Source organism: Mus caroli, unplaced genomic scaffold, assembly GCF_978045245.1.
Source record: "Mus caroli unplaced genomic scaffold, Mus_caroli_1 scaffold_3, whole genome shotgun sequence".
Taxonomy (NCBI): Eukaryota; Metazoa; Chordata; class Mammalia; order Rodentia; family Muridae; genus Mus; species Mus caroli.
The window spans coordinates 10,985,122-10,999,468 of record NW_028227258.1 but is presented as its reverse complement, the minus strand read 5'-3'; the positions used below and the strand labels follow the sequence as shown (position 1 = coordinate 10,999,468).

The 14,347-nt window shown below is 41.8% G+C and overlaps 1 protein-coding gene across 1 annotated transcript in view; it reads right to left on the bottom strand.

The window, feature by feature from the left end:
- The window catches only part of Adgrl2 (adhesion G protein-coupled receptor L2), a 203,100-nt gene extending 189,528 nt beyond the window's left edge, over positions 1 to 13,572 (bottom strand). The window contains exon 1 of the mRNA XM_085835423.1: positions 13,554 to 13,572. The gene's annotated coding sequence lies outside the window, so the exon portion shown is untranslated. The remainder of the gene's footprint in view (positions 1 to 13,553) is intronic.
- Between the last annotated feature and the right edge of the window lie 775 nt (positions 13,573 to 14,347).

The following is a 14,347-nucleotide window of genomic DNA, read 5'->3' as shown; positions in this document are numbered from 1 at the left end:
CCTCCTTCATACCTGGCCCTGACATCCTAGGGTCTTTCTCTGTCTTCTCCTCTCAACAGTAAGTAATTTCACTCCAGGGTTACCACTCCCACAGAGACATCCTTCCTTCCCAACTCTAGTGCACCTCCTCAATGAAGAATTCAACCTTTTTAAAGTGAAATCACCTCAGGCAACAACCATGTCCATACCCTCCACCTCCATTCTGATAAAAAAAAAATTCGAATGAGGAAGACGGGTCTCACGGTCTCTGATAAGTACTGAAGAAGGATAATGGGAAATCTCCTGTGGAATGTTCCAGGTTCCCACCATCAATTCTAGTGATACGTTATAGGGCTGAAGGTAGAACTACATCACCCTTGAACCAGCCTTCCCTTCCAGACAAAACAATCAACTCAAGAGAGAAAGACCTCAGGTCAACTGGGCATAACTAAACTATACTATTAGGTGACAGGTGGGCTCCAAATGCAGACACTAGTTTATAATTAATTTTGTGAAAGTCTAGTCATTCTCTGTAGTTAGAAGATGAATCTTGGGTTAGAGTCAGTTCTCCCCATTGACATATTGCAGGGATAAAGAAATAGGCTAGATTTCTTGGCTACCTAGAGCTACTTTTTGTGAGGATCCCGCTTCCTGTATTCAGTTGGGGTGGAAGTTGTGGGCAGGTCAAGGGGGGAACAAGCACCACCTCTGTATCAGATGCTGACGTTCCAAGGTTTCTTTCTCTCAGGACAGGAGTGTGCTGGTGTGTGCTGGTAGCTGCCGGGTAGTTTAGGGCCTGCATCTCTTTTCACCTACTGATGTCCAAGCCCAAGCAGACGAGCTATGCCTTATTAAATATTTTTCTTGTTTTCTCTGTTTTAATCTTCCTCCAAGAGTGCTGGGGCGTAAGAGGGACCAGCATGGGGCTCCTGGATTAATCTCTGTCTGTTCCTTCTAATCCTGCCTATAGTAGATGTTCTTGCCTGGAACAGTTTGTTTTTAGATCTGAGAGAGCCCTGGGTTTCCCATCACCACCTTACATGGAAATGTGTAGACTGTAAGAATAAGGTTTTAGAAAAGTGAGCTAGAGTTTTTGTTGTTGTTGTTGTTCTTGTTGTTTTTAAGTGTGTGTTTCAGCCTTGGCAGTGGATTCTTTGGCAGTTGTGTGGCCCAGAGGGAACCAGACGCAGAGAAAAGTCAAGCCAGGTATGTTGTGCCTGCCTGCACCTGCTTCTGATGTACCCCACTGCCTGCATCCAAGTCCTGTGCACTGGGCTAGAATAATGTGGAAATGGCAGGTGTGCATGGAGTATCTGCCTGCCCATCAGCTCTGTGATAAATCGGGAAAATAATGACATAGAAAAGTTAACTTGCCCAACCATAAACAAAATATTAGAAGCTGCATCTTTGAGACTGTGTAAGCGTATGTTCAGGCCGGGCACAGGTCTCAGTTTTCAAAAAAGCAGCCTTACACAGCAGCCTAATCTATCAATTACAAGCAAGTATGTTTGCTGTGATTCAGGCAAGACAACATCGGCTGCATCCTTCCTCATCCTGTCTACGACACCTTCAGCACCGTCATGCACTTTGGCCTGCTCTTCAGAGAGGGAAACCCGGTGACCTACAAAATGCTGTAGCCTCAGCCCACTCTGTGTTCTTCACCTTGGTAAATAATTCACTCAACAAACATACTGTGTAGCTATTGAGTGCTAGACTCGAGGAATACAAAGATAAATAAACACTGTCTGTCATGAGGAAGCTCGAGCAGGAGGAGGAAGACAGGGAAGATAAAAGTCAAAGAGAGCAGGCACTGTTGTAACAAGATCCTTCCGTCAGGTCCGTCCACCCAAGAGAGAAAAAGGCTTGTCCTTTTAGCAGATGGGAAAGGTAAAGTCTGAAGGGAGGGAGGCCCTGTCATGCTTCTCTTGAGAAATGCCAAGAGAAGTGACACCTGGTCTCGGGAATGCCAAAACCTAGGGAATGCAGCCTGCAGTTTGTTGTAAATCTACAGAAGCCTAAACTCTCTAAACAGAGCAGGATTCAAATTGTAAATCACTTCAATCAAAAGGGAAAATTCCATAGAAACCTACAGGTTAAGCTGTTAGAAGCATCTCCATTGGAGCACCACCCTGCAGAAGCACGATTAAACTCCCAATAGCTCTCTGTCCCTTTTCCCAGTCTCTTTCAGATACAAGGGTAGCTGTTCAGATTTCTACTCCACTGAGGTAGAAGCAAACCTCCCTCCCGGCTATTCGTAGAGAATAATAAGGTGTGGATGAAATGTACCTGCCTAAGAAGGGGGCTGTCTAACAGTTGTAATGAGCTGTGATCTTATCCCCAATGAGCTGTGTGTGAGAGACCTTAGGCAAATCAATTAACCTTTGCTGGTTACCATTTGCTCATCAGTAAAAATAGAGGTCTTAGACCTTTCATTCCCAAGGGCTCTTCGGTGGAGAGGTGTCGCGTCCGCACCTTGAGAGGCCACTCCAATGAGTGTGAGGCTTGAGCAGCCTCAGAATCAACCTGCCTTTCCGAACCTTCCGAGTATTCCATGGGCATGTCAATATTAAAGCTAGAGGGAACCTTCCTGATTTCTTGGGCACAAAGAATCAGGAATGTTTCTTTGCATAAGACATTGAATTTGTGTGAGTGTATGTTCATGTCTGTCTGTGGGGTCTAGAGGTCAACCCTGAGTTCTGCCTTGTTTGTTGAGACAGGGCCCTTCTCTGACCTGGGACACATCAGTAATAGCTCGACTCCCAGCAAGCCTCAAGGGATCTATCTGCCCAGCTTGGCTTCCCCAGCACTGGGATTGAGTGCCTGGCACCATCCCTGGCTCTTCTGCATAGGTTAAAAACGGCTGACTCAGGACCTCAGGCAGACACTTTATAACTGAAATATTAGCCCAATAAATATTAATTGATTTTAGGCCTCTATTTTAATTATAATTAGGCCAAGCAGATTGGGAGGTTAGCAAATAGGCCTTACGAGTTAGAAGCTATGAACCTGCATATACCTCCACTGACCCATGATGGAGAGACACTGGAGAAAATTCTCAGTGAATGTAAATGGCAGGCCCAGACATGATAAGAATTTAGGTCTGTACTGTACCCTTTCTGGCCAGGAGAGGTAAGAGATTCTTTCCTCCTACAGAGCACAAAATTGATACCACAGCAACACACCTTGGCATTGGGGATTTTAGTCTCCAGGTATCTGCAGAAACTTGAATTCCTTGGAAAGCAAAACACTCACAATTTCTTGACCAGCCTTGCTGATAATTTCATTTCCCAGAAGGCAGAGTAAGCATTAAGGAGACTCCTGCTCGGGACCCAATTCTGACAGAAAGCAGTAGGTAAAGTAGAAATGATTGGAACCTTGGGGGAAAGCAGCCATGCAGGCTCCGAGTTTGATTTAAACAGTGTTCTGCCTATGCAAACACAAATGGTTCTAATGAGCAGGAAAACGGGGAGGAAACTAAAGGCACCAGCACGCCACACAGGGACTTGCTGACAGCCTCGGAATCTCAAGCAGCATGTGCAAGAGACGGGGAGAGGGGCACAGAAGAGGGAACCCATACGGAAGCAGGGATGGAGGAAGGCAGCGTGGACCTGTAAGCCCTCAGCAAAACTGGAGCACAGAATGAGCCGGGGCTCCTGGAGGATGCTGAAAAGAAGCAAAAATGCTGTTGCTTGGCACAGAATCAGGGGAAACAGCAAGCAAGGAACAGACCCAGACCTTGACGCGGAAGGCAAATTCATTCATGAAAAAAAGAAAGCAAATGCAGAAGAAATGCATCCTTCTGTGCATCATCTTCCCTTTAGGTCATCCACCTCTCGGCTCACGTGTCACCTCCTCGGAGAGGACCTTGACCACACCTTTGGAAAACAGTTCCCCCTGATATCTTTTTGCCCTTTGACTTTTCAGTCTCCTGGCTACTGGTGCCATCATCATCATGAAATGTTTGCTTTCTGTCCCAGAATTTAAGCTTCTCTCGGAAAGGGACCGCTGTTCTCGCTCATGCCTGTCTAGGACCTTGCACATAACAAGCAGTACTCGGTGGGCATGAGCTCGGCGAGTGGAGTCAGTACCACAAGGCTACTTTCTAAACAGAGAAACAGTGAAGGCACTGGACAACCTCCACAGAACATAGACAACATTATTAACATGGTGGCAGGCATTACACAAGGTAACCACTTGTGTGCTCGAATTACCATACTGACTCTCTGCATCTTGGAATATTCCTGAGTTACTTCTCAATAAGCTTTCAACTGCAGCAGTGCACACCCAGCTAACATGCGAGCCATGAGAGTCAAGGACCGGTCTCAGGATAGAACTTATATACTCCACCCGAGGAGCTGACTGGCTGAGCTGTCAGCATGTCTCTCGATCTCTATGAATCAGATACCTTCTCAGTGATAGGGTGAAAAGTATGACTGGCTGCCTTTATCAAATCAGGGTTGTCAGGAGGCACAGGGAAGAATATCCCTGATCTTAGGAGAAAAACAACAAAAGCAAAAGACCATGCAGAGCCTGAGAATTTAGGTCTAAGACAGCGGTGTTATTTTAGGGGGATGGCTAAGTTATATTTATATAAACATGAAAACATTGCGGTCATTTTATAAGATTAAAAAAATCAGAAAAACTATTCCACTAAAAGAGAATAAGCTAGTTTGTTTGAGTCTATATATCATTTCCTGGAAAAGTTAGTAAACAATTTAGCTTTGCAATGGGTACAGATGTGTGGATTTTGGCCTGGCCTTTGAAGTCCTTCTATCCTTGTGAGCTGGATGGGAAGCTTCAGGCTTAGGGATAATTCTGTAGGGTGCTTTTTAACCAGTTGAAGGATTGCCCCAATCACAGTGTTAATGAATCGGCCTCTACCTAGAGAAAGCTTTCAGATGGATACCACAAGGCCTTTGTCTCTCTCCTTGTCTGATGTGAACACGTTTGTCAGTGACGGGAGATAAAGCAAGAGGAAGGCATGGCTGTCAAAAACGGGCTACAGGAGAAAAAGAAAATACAGTCGATTATGAAATCAGGGATGTATAAATGTTCTCAACAACTGAAAGATGCATAAAATTTAATAATATATAATTTGGTTAGAGTAATTGTGTGGGCCTGCCTGGGGACTAAAACACCAACTGCCTAAATTTGGTTTGAAGTCTATGTGACTTAGCAACAGTACTCCTGGGGGAAGAGAAAGAGAAGCGAGCCTTGCCTGGCAGAGAGCCACGGGGGTGATGGTTGCAAACAACAAGACAGAAGTAGTTGAGACTGTGTGATAAATTTAGAGCATTCAGAAAATAATGGAGTTAGCCCAGCCCCACTTTCGGTGGCTTAGACTGCCATGCTGGGTTCTAGAAGCAGCGTTTAAAGGAAGGGACCAGTGGAAGATACAACCCCCCAGGATCCAGCAGAGAGAATGGTAGAGACTTCACTGTCGCCTGTGAGGGAAGACTGAAAGGGTTGGGGACTTTTATGCTGTAAAAGAATTACACTTAATCATTTTATCATAATAGCATCATGATTTTATTCACTAGTGAGGAGTTACTGTTTTCTAGATGCTGTGTTAACCATTTTGCTTTAATTAATGCTCACAACAACTCTAGGATGTGAGTTCAGAACTATTTTTATATTCAAGGGTACAATGTGATTTTCGGTGATAAACACTAAACAGACATCAAAGCTTAAATTTTAACCCATTGTCTTCCCAGTCCTTAAGTCTGACCTTCCTCACCACACGCAAACTAATGACCCGTAACATAGGCCCGGATACTAAGAAGTGTGTATACATTTATATTATGTATGATAAAATTATGTGAAATATCGGAAAATCAAAATAATATGCAGAAAAAAAGAGACTGGAAATAGACATATCAAAGTTTTAACAACAGTTATACTAAGGTACTGAGAAAAATCACCTTTCTTTTATTTATTTCTTTTAAGTTTAGAAAACTTTTTTACTAAGCTTATCTTGATTTTGTAAAACTCCCACCTGCAGCTTTTGAATTAAAAAATAATTACTATGTCAAAGAGGTTTTAGTTTATTTTAGATGCCCAAAAGGAGTTGTATTAAGATTAAGACACCTAAAAGCATTATAAGACATATTTCAATATAAAAACAGAACCACTTATAGTCGATTTTTTGAAGAGTTGTTTTTTTTTAATTAATTAATTTCTTAGAGGCAGGGCCTCATGTAACCCATATACACCTTAAACTCTCTGTATAGCTAAATATGGCCTTGGAATGTCACCCTTCAGTTTTGCATGTTGAATGCACCACAGCTCCTTTATGCAGCGCCTGAGGCTGAACCCAGGCTTCATGCCTGCGAGGTAAGTGTCCTCCTAGCTGAGACACATCCCCAGTTCTAGAGACAATGTCTCGATAACATAAATCATGCATTACTTTCTCAGGAGATGCCGACAAAAGTCTGGAAGCAGCTGGGCATCATTTGATTCCGTCCAGATTACAATTTATAAAGCTCAGAATGTCCAAAGTACGAGCCAAGAAAAAAAAAAAAAAGAATAAGCCAAAGAGTAATTGTTGAATATTTCATTTTTATTTTGTACCGAGACCTTTCAGACTGCAAGCAGATCTAGTAAAATATTTCTCTACTGAGTACAAGGGACACTCAGCATCGGGAAAGCACAGCACAGGTAGCTCTTCACATCTGCAGCAGTCTGTTTGCACAGGATGCAGGGATGGGCAACAGGAGCCAGCCTCACTTGCTCAATCAAGTCCCAGGTGGCTCCTGGCTCCTGGGATCTGAGTGCAAGTGGTAGCCCTGGGAAGTGACCTTAGGCATGACCTTGTGTCCTATGCACACCTTTGCCTCTATGCAGGCTCCCACACATGCCACTCCCACTTGCTGAGTTTCTAAATAGATAACCAAATGAGCATACTCATTTACATATTGTTATGGATCCTGAACTCAGTCTCACAAACATGAGGCAAACATTCGACCACTGACTTCCACTTTACACACACACACACACAGAGACAACTAACACTTACATTGTCTAAGTCAGACGTTCTATAAACACAAGAGGGATGCCTTTTTTTTTTTTTTTTACATTTTCCTAGATTATATAACACTTAAAATACTAGGCACAAAACAAATATTTAGTGACTTAATCAATTTGGCAGATAGGCACAACAAGCTTTTGCTTTTGAATCTAAGGATGATCAACAAGACTCTGATTTTATACAGAGTGAAGTTGAATGCATCACAATTGTATTATTTGTTGCTCTTCTTTTTTTAATGTTTTATTTATTTATTTATTTATTTATTCATTTATTTATGTGAGTGCACTGTCACTCTCTTCATGCATACCAGAAGAGGGCATCAGATCCCATTACCAATGGTTGTGAGCCACCATGTGGTTGCTGGGAATTGAACTCAGGACCTCTGGAAGAGTAGTCAGTGCACTTAACCACTGAGCCATCTCAGCCCCCTTGTTGCTCTTCTCTATAAACTCACTTTCTTATCTTGAGTAGATACCAAAACCTATTCCTCATCTCATTAAACCAGGTTTCACAGCTTTTGATTGCCTATGAATCCAACATTTAAGGCAGAAACAGGAGGACAGAGTTCAAGGTCATCTTAGACCACCAATTGAGTTCCAGGCCATCCTTGTATAAATCAGATCCTATCTCAGCATCAGTCAATCAGTTACCCCAAACTTTTGATGCACAGCTCTAGTTGGGAACCGTAGACAACAGACTGCAGCTGGGTAAATAGTGCAGAGCTGATTTTGGTGCCAACGATCCAGGGAGTTTACTAGAAAACTATGGATGCTTTCATCAGAATGGAGAGAAGCTGAGTTTTGCTAGAATACTTCAGGCATGAAGAACAGAGCCTATACTAAGGCAGTCATCTTGAGAGTGGGGGAGCTTTGTGCGTGGTTGGCAAGCACTCTACCTACGTAAGCGGCATCACCAGCCACACATTGTTCATGTAATGTACTAGTTTCTTGTTTAAGCTAAACAGAAAAATCATTTTGTAGTTATTGTTTATTTCTTACTATTGAGTTTTGCCATGGTAGCACTCAACTGATGAGAACACTCCCCAGATTCAGCCTCTCCAACATTGGAATCACAGGCCTATGTGCCACCTCACCCCACCCAGACAGGACTTCCTTTTGATTCAAAAGGTACAATTTAGGGACTAATTTGAACTATATGTTTTCCCCTCCCGGATTGGGACTATAGCTTAAGGTCATGGGCCACTTTGAACAGGCAGTATTAGCCACTGAGCTATGTTCCTTGAGCACCAAGGTCCTGCACTAAGACCCAGGATGCTAATTGGGTCCCTTCTGGGGATGGCTTTCCCTGTTGATGGACATCGCTGCTCTCCTCATCACAGCAAGCCATGCTCACCCTGCTCAGTGCTTCAAGGATAAAGGTGTCTCAGTACTCAGCAACCTTTTGGGTGACAAATTAGTCCTTAAATCAGTACAGTGAGGGAATCTGATGACTCCCCAATATCACGAAAAATGAAAACTTAAAGCAAGTAAATGAGAAGGGAAGAACTTCTAACTCAGTGTAACGTGTGTTCAAAACACCTCTTACTTGATTGGGAAATATCTGAAGCCTTTGCTACCTAGGGTAGCATACATAAAGATGAGGAAGAAACAGTTGAACAGAAGATAGTCTTCTGTCTGGAGAAAAGTTATAAAAATGAATAGAAACAGGTTTACTGAGTACAAATTATTAAGAAGTTACATTCGAATGTTAAGAAGGAGACATTACACACTGTTATATCAACAAGTAAAGAATATGAAAGATGTAATTGAAAAAAAATCTTTGTAAGAAAGCAGACGTAAGTTTAGTAAATATATGTTCAAAAAAAAAAAAACCTCTCTAAAGAACATTATAATGTGTGGGCATGATGGCAGACGCCTTCAATCGCAGCATCATGGTTGCTGGAATCAGAGTAGTGATGCGTTTGAAGCCAGCACAGCTATATTTGAACTTATCGCAAGAAAGAAGTGGGGAGGGAGGGGAGGGAGGGAGGGTGGGAGGGAGGGAGTGGAAGACAGAGGGGTTATACACAACATCAACACTTGGGATATAAAGCATATGGATGGATTGGAGCAGTACAGATCGTCTAGGGATTCATTTCTTTTATCTTAACCTGTAGACGCTATAATCCAATCAAATTGATGTTTTTAATCTGTCCACCATTCTACTATGTGGGTCCCAGGAGTGGATTTGATTCCAGCTGCCGGGCTTTGGGGCAAGCTCCTGTTTCTACTGAGCCATCTTCCTTTTCTCAGTCTGTTTTTGTGTCCATAGAAGAAGGGAGGGGACAAGCTCTTTCTAAAATCTACTTAAAAGAGAAAAAAAACATGGTAGCCAAAGTACCTCGGGGAAGAAGGAGACACACTTCTTACCAGAGAGCTCGGAAAGTTATTACACAGGTACAATAACTTAGCAGTGTGACATTGGCAGAGGAACAGACAAATTGACCAATACAGCCAAACAGGGAACCAAACGTTAGATGGAAAATGTGTGGACATTTGATTTACGAAAGGCTAGCTTTGACAAATCACCCAGGAAAAGAACAAACCATTACGAGCACAGCACAGAGGCCATAATTTCCTATTTTTCAAAACATATTTCTACCTCAGACATGAAAGTTGACTTCAAATGGATCAGATACTCAGATACAGAAAATAAAATGCTAAGACACTTAGAAGGCAGAGGAACATTTTCTGAACTCAGATGTCAAAGGGAGCAGTAGAAAAAGAGATCGTGCAGAGTGAACACTAATGAAGCACTCATTTCCGATGTGGCCTCAAAAGGCAACAACAACAGCAACAAAAACAACAGCAGCAGCAACAAACCTCCAGAAACAAACAAACAAAATACATTTACCACCCGATTAAAATAACTAACAGATTAGTACATAAGCCACCTACAAATCAGTCAGTCAGGGATCATTCATGTTTAGAAGAGAAACAAGAAGCCCTATTGTCAATAAACCAACTACCTCGGTAATCAAGGGATAGAAAGTTAAAACCATTAAGAGTTTTCATTATCTAATTAGCAATTGCATTGAAAATACCACACCCCGACCCTGACAGTATTAATTGCTCACTGGGCCCCCAAACACTTGAACCTTTGTGCCCCTGGTAGGACCTGGACCTTGAACCTACATGACAGCCATGGGATAGTGAATGACATGGGGCTCCCCATAGCTGGGAAGCTGTCATTGTCCCCTTCAGTAGCTTTTGTAGAGCAGACTACCTCATCTTCACAGTATTGACCTTTCAGACAAAGTGGCTCTGTGCAGGGACGGTTTAGAACTCTCATCCTCAAGAGACCTTTGCATGTTTCTGCTTTAGATATATGCATTTTATATTATTCATGAAATGACTATAAATGATAGTTCTAGTGAAAAATGAAAGGGGACTACGAGAAGCAGTACAGGTGCTCGGAGTGTAATGGAATATTATATAACAGTGTACACGGTTATGTGATGTAAAGGGTTGAAAAATATTATTGTGTGGATTGTAGACAGATATTATTCTATTATGTTACAGAATGAATAATTACATTGAGGTACAAACACATAAAATAAAGTTATTTGGGGAGAACAGCAAGTCATAATATTGCTTTGGATAAGCAAGAGATATAAAGCGGTGGGCTACAGATAATATCTAGCTGTGATTGAAGGGAGGGATTAGGGAAATGTAACTGACAGACATAGGGATGATGTCGGAGGTCACTGTAGTTCCTGTCTCCCCACCCCCCCACACTAGCTGGCATTGTGTGTGTTTGTATGGCATGGGTGTGTGGGTATAGGTGCACACGTGTCTTGGCATGGGTGGGAGTCAGTGGGCATGTTTCGGCCGTTTTTCCCCTTGTTCCATCATGGGCTCTGGGAGTGGAAACTGGGTTGCCATTTCAACTAGAAAGATGAGTTCTTTTATCGGTGAGTTCTTTATCTGCTGAGCCATTTGCCAGCCCCTATATTTTTAACTACTTATTATTTTTTTCAAGTTTCAAGTCCACAAGTACTTTTAACTCTACAAACTATATAATGTAGCCACTGACTGACTAGAAGAGAGTTTGTGTAGATTTAATAGGCTCTTTGTATATTTGAACAGCTCAAAGCAATTATAAATTATTTTAGAAACTGATGTAGAACAGGCCACAGGTGAGTTCCAATGCAGCCAGTCATCTAGCCAGCCTGACTTATAAAGCAATGGCTACTAGCAGGGAGTGTCCGGTACACTTTTAATCCCAGCACTCAGGAAGCAGAGACAGTTGCGTCTCTGAGTTTGAGGCCAGCTTGCTGTATGAAGCAAGTTTCAGGACAGTCAGGGCTACACAGAGAAACCCTGTCTCAACAAACAAACAAACACACAAACAAAAACAAAAACAAACAAACAAAAAACCCAACCCAGCAAACAAAAAGCAGTGGGGACAAACAGCTCTCCTCGTTGACTTTAATGGCAGACATCAGGGCACAGAGAAAACGTTCTAAGGAGCCCTAAACGTTCTAAACAAAATTACTATTTGGCTAGTAGGGACAAATATATTTTTCTGTGAAATGAAAATCCCTGAGTTGATAAGGATAAGATCATGTGACCATGGAAAAGGAGAGACTCGGCCTTGTCGGCCTTCCCTTGCTTCTTCCCTACTCTCAGATACACTCAGTCCCTCAGCAGGTAATCAGTGCTTTAGTGTATCTTTTCATGTCCTCTTGCCTCAGCCTCCAGAGTGCTAGGATTATCGATGGGTGCTGCCATGTCCAGCCAGACCTTTCCAATCTCAAAAATATTTGCACACTCCCTTGACTTACTGCAAGGGTGGGGGGTGGGTGATTCGCTAACATTATTTCAGCCACAGTAAGATTCTCTCAGATTCACTACTTGTTTTGATACTGAATTTTTCTTTTCATCCCATACCATGAGCAGGCTTTCCCACAAGGGATGCTGGGCCTGAGAACCTTGTAGTGTGTGGGATGCCCTGGGCTTGACGCTCAGCCCCACACAAAAAAAACTAAAGTTGCAAAGATATCCATAGTCTTTGTAAACGCATAGTGCGGAACCCATGCCTTTGCACAGGCTCCTTCAAGTGTTCAGAGCAAAGCCTCCAACCTGACAGTGGTTTCCACAAGGGAAACTACACACTGAGTTAGAGATGGAGATAGTTACTGCTGAATGTTGGTCTGCTGATCTCATGGGCTGAAGGGTTTCATCTTCCTGTCCAGCCTTTCCTTCTTGTGAGCATTCACTGTTTCCATTAAACAGTAAAGTACCACACTCCGATCCACTAAGCACCAATGTGAAATTGCAGAACGTGCCTGAAGACAGGGAACGCATTGGTACCAGAATTAAAATGGTTTTTAAAAGAGTAGTTTTCGTCACTTTAGATACTTGAAAGATATATTTTACCTAATTAATATTTATTTATATTTTAGTTCCTCCTGGAGTTAAATTATATATTTAATTTTATGTGGTTTCAGTTTCTACTGGCGTTAAATATATATTTAATTTGATATGAATATTCTAGTTGTAAGTTTGGCATAGAGAAATGTTTTTCAATTATATCTGTTTATATTTTTATTTAATACTAAACATGTTCTTTTAAATAGTTTATTATCAAGTAATGTTTTTCTTTTGTGAAAAATAATATATATTTATTACAGGAAATTCAGAAAATGAAATATGAAAAGTATTTATTGAGTCATACTCCTAACAATATGTGGAGCCTCTGAGTCTTCCCCCAACCCCACAAGATATTATCAACCTAGTTGTTCCCAGCTCATCGCGTTTGTACTGTTTTTTCTCTGCCTGCTTTCTCACACTTCCTGATGTTTAATTATTTCAAAGTGATATTTTTCTTCTGTGGAAATGTCCTTGCTTTCATAGTTAATGCTCAAGCATCTCAGAGCAGGGCATCACAGAATAAATACTAACTTGCTAAGAACTGTTTCTCACTAGCGCTTCTTATTCGGTAAGATGCATCTGTTTATTATTTAGATTGTAAAGAGGGCATGATCAAGACCATAATGAAATGACTTGCTGGGTCATAAAACCATGAAGACAGTCAAGCCACACATTTGAATAAAATCCTGCAGTAGCTAGTGGAAGTTGTGATATATGGTTTAGAAAATACACATTTTAAAATTCACAGAAGCTTCAAAGCCCTGGTCAGACATAAATTCCAATCCGTTTTTCTGTACTGGTAAAACTCCAAAGGACTCCCGTTCGCCGGCTCTCAGTATGTGTCACAGGGACACGTTCTCTCTCTGCATGCAGAACGCAAAACGCGTTTATTTCTGCCTCGGCGTATATTTTAAAATAAATTACCCCAGGAAACAAAATGTTGAATACACTGTATTCAACTATGATCCAACAAAGGAGGCAAAACCTTCTTTTCCTTTCTAAGAGCCTGTATCATATTTGGTGAGAACAGTGGGGGGCTCGAGGTATTTGAAAACAACACTCGTCAGACTCTCCTCTAGAGTTAGTGGGCAGGGTTTCCCTTCATCCTGTCCGTGTGCTGCTGCTTGCTTTTGCTCAGGAGTTTCAAATATAGGAAAGAGTTCTGTACTTACCATTCTGGGGAAGATGAAATTCATCATTGAACCATAAATGCCCTGGAAAGCAAAGAAAAGATTATTATATTTTATACCTTCACCTACAGAAGTCCTGACTGCCAAGTGACGATATCACAGCAGATCAAATGGAAACATGGCTCAGAGAGCCAAGGGTTCTTGAACACAGAGGACTTGTGGACAGGGCTGCCTCGGGATTGAGTGTTTTCCAATGATAGCTGCTTTCAGGTGCGTAATGCAGCATTTTAGTTTTTCAAAATAAATGCTACTGATTTGAGAAAATAGTCAATATATATTCTCCACTGAGTCATTTCGTTCAGAAGAGTGAATATAGAGGTGACCATGATACTTAAAATTCAGGGAAAACTTGGGGTGTGTTCCACTTTGTTACCATCAACACGATAACCATGCTTTTTGTTTAAATAGAAATAAAAAGTTTCTAATTGTAATCTTGACTTCAAAAATTGCACGCAGAAACTAAGAAATGGAGAAGATTGAAGCAATTTCATTTGCTTGCTGCTTCTTATTGATTAACCATAAGGCTCTCAATATATTACATGATAAAGGTTAGAGTAAATTTGCTTTCTGTAAGCCTGCCCCCAAAGACCCCCAAACACACTCCCAGAGTCCCTGAAACACTACAGAGCACACACAAGGGCTTTACCCATGAGTACTGTTCCCAGCCCCACAGGTTGGCTCTCCAGTTTACTATGTTCTTTAACTTTTATTTTTTTAAGACAGGGTTTCTCTATGTAGCCCTGCATGTCCTCTATGATGTTAGCCCAGGATGTCCT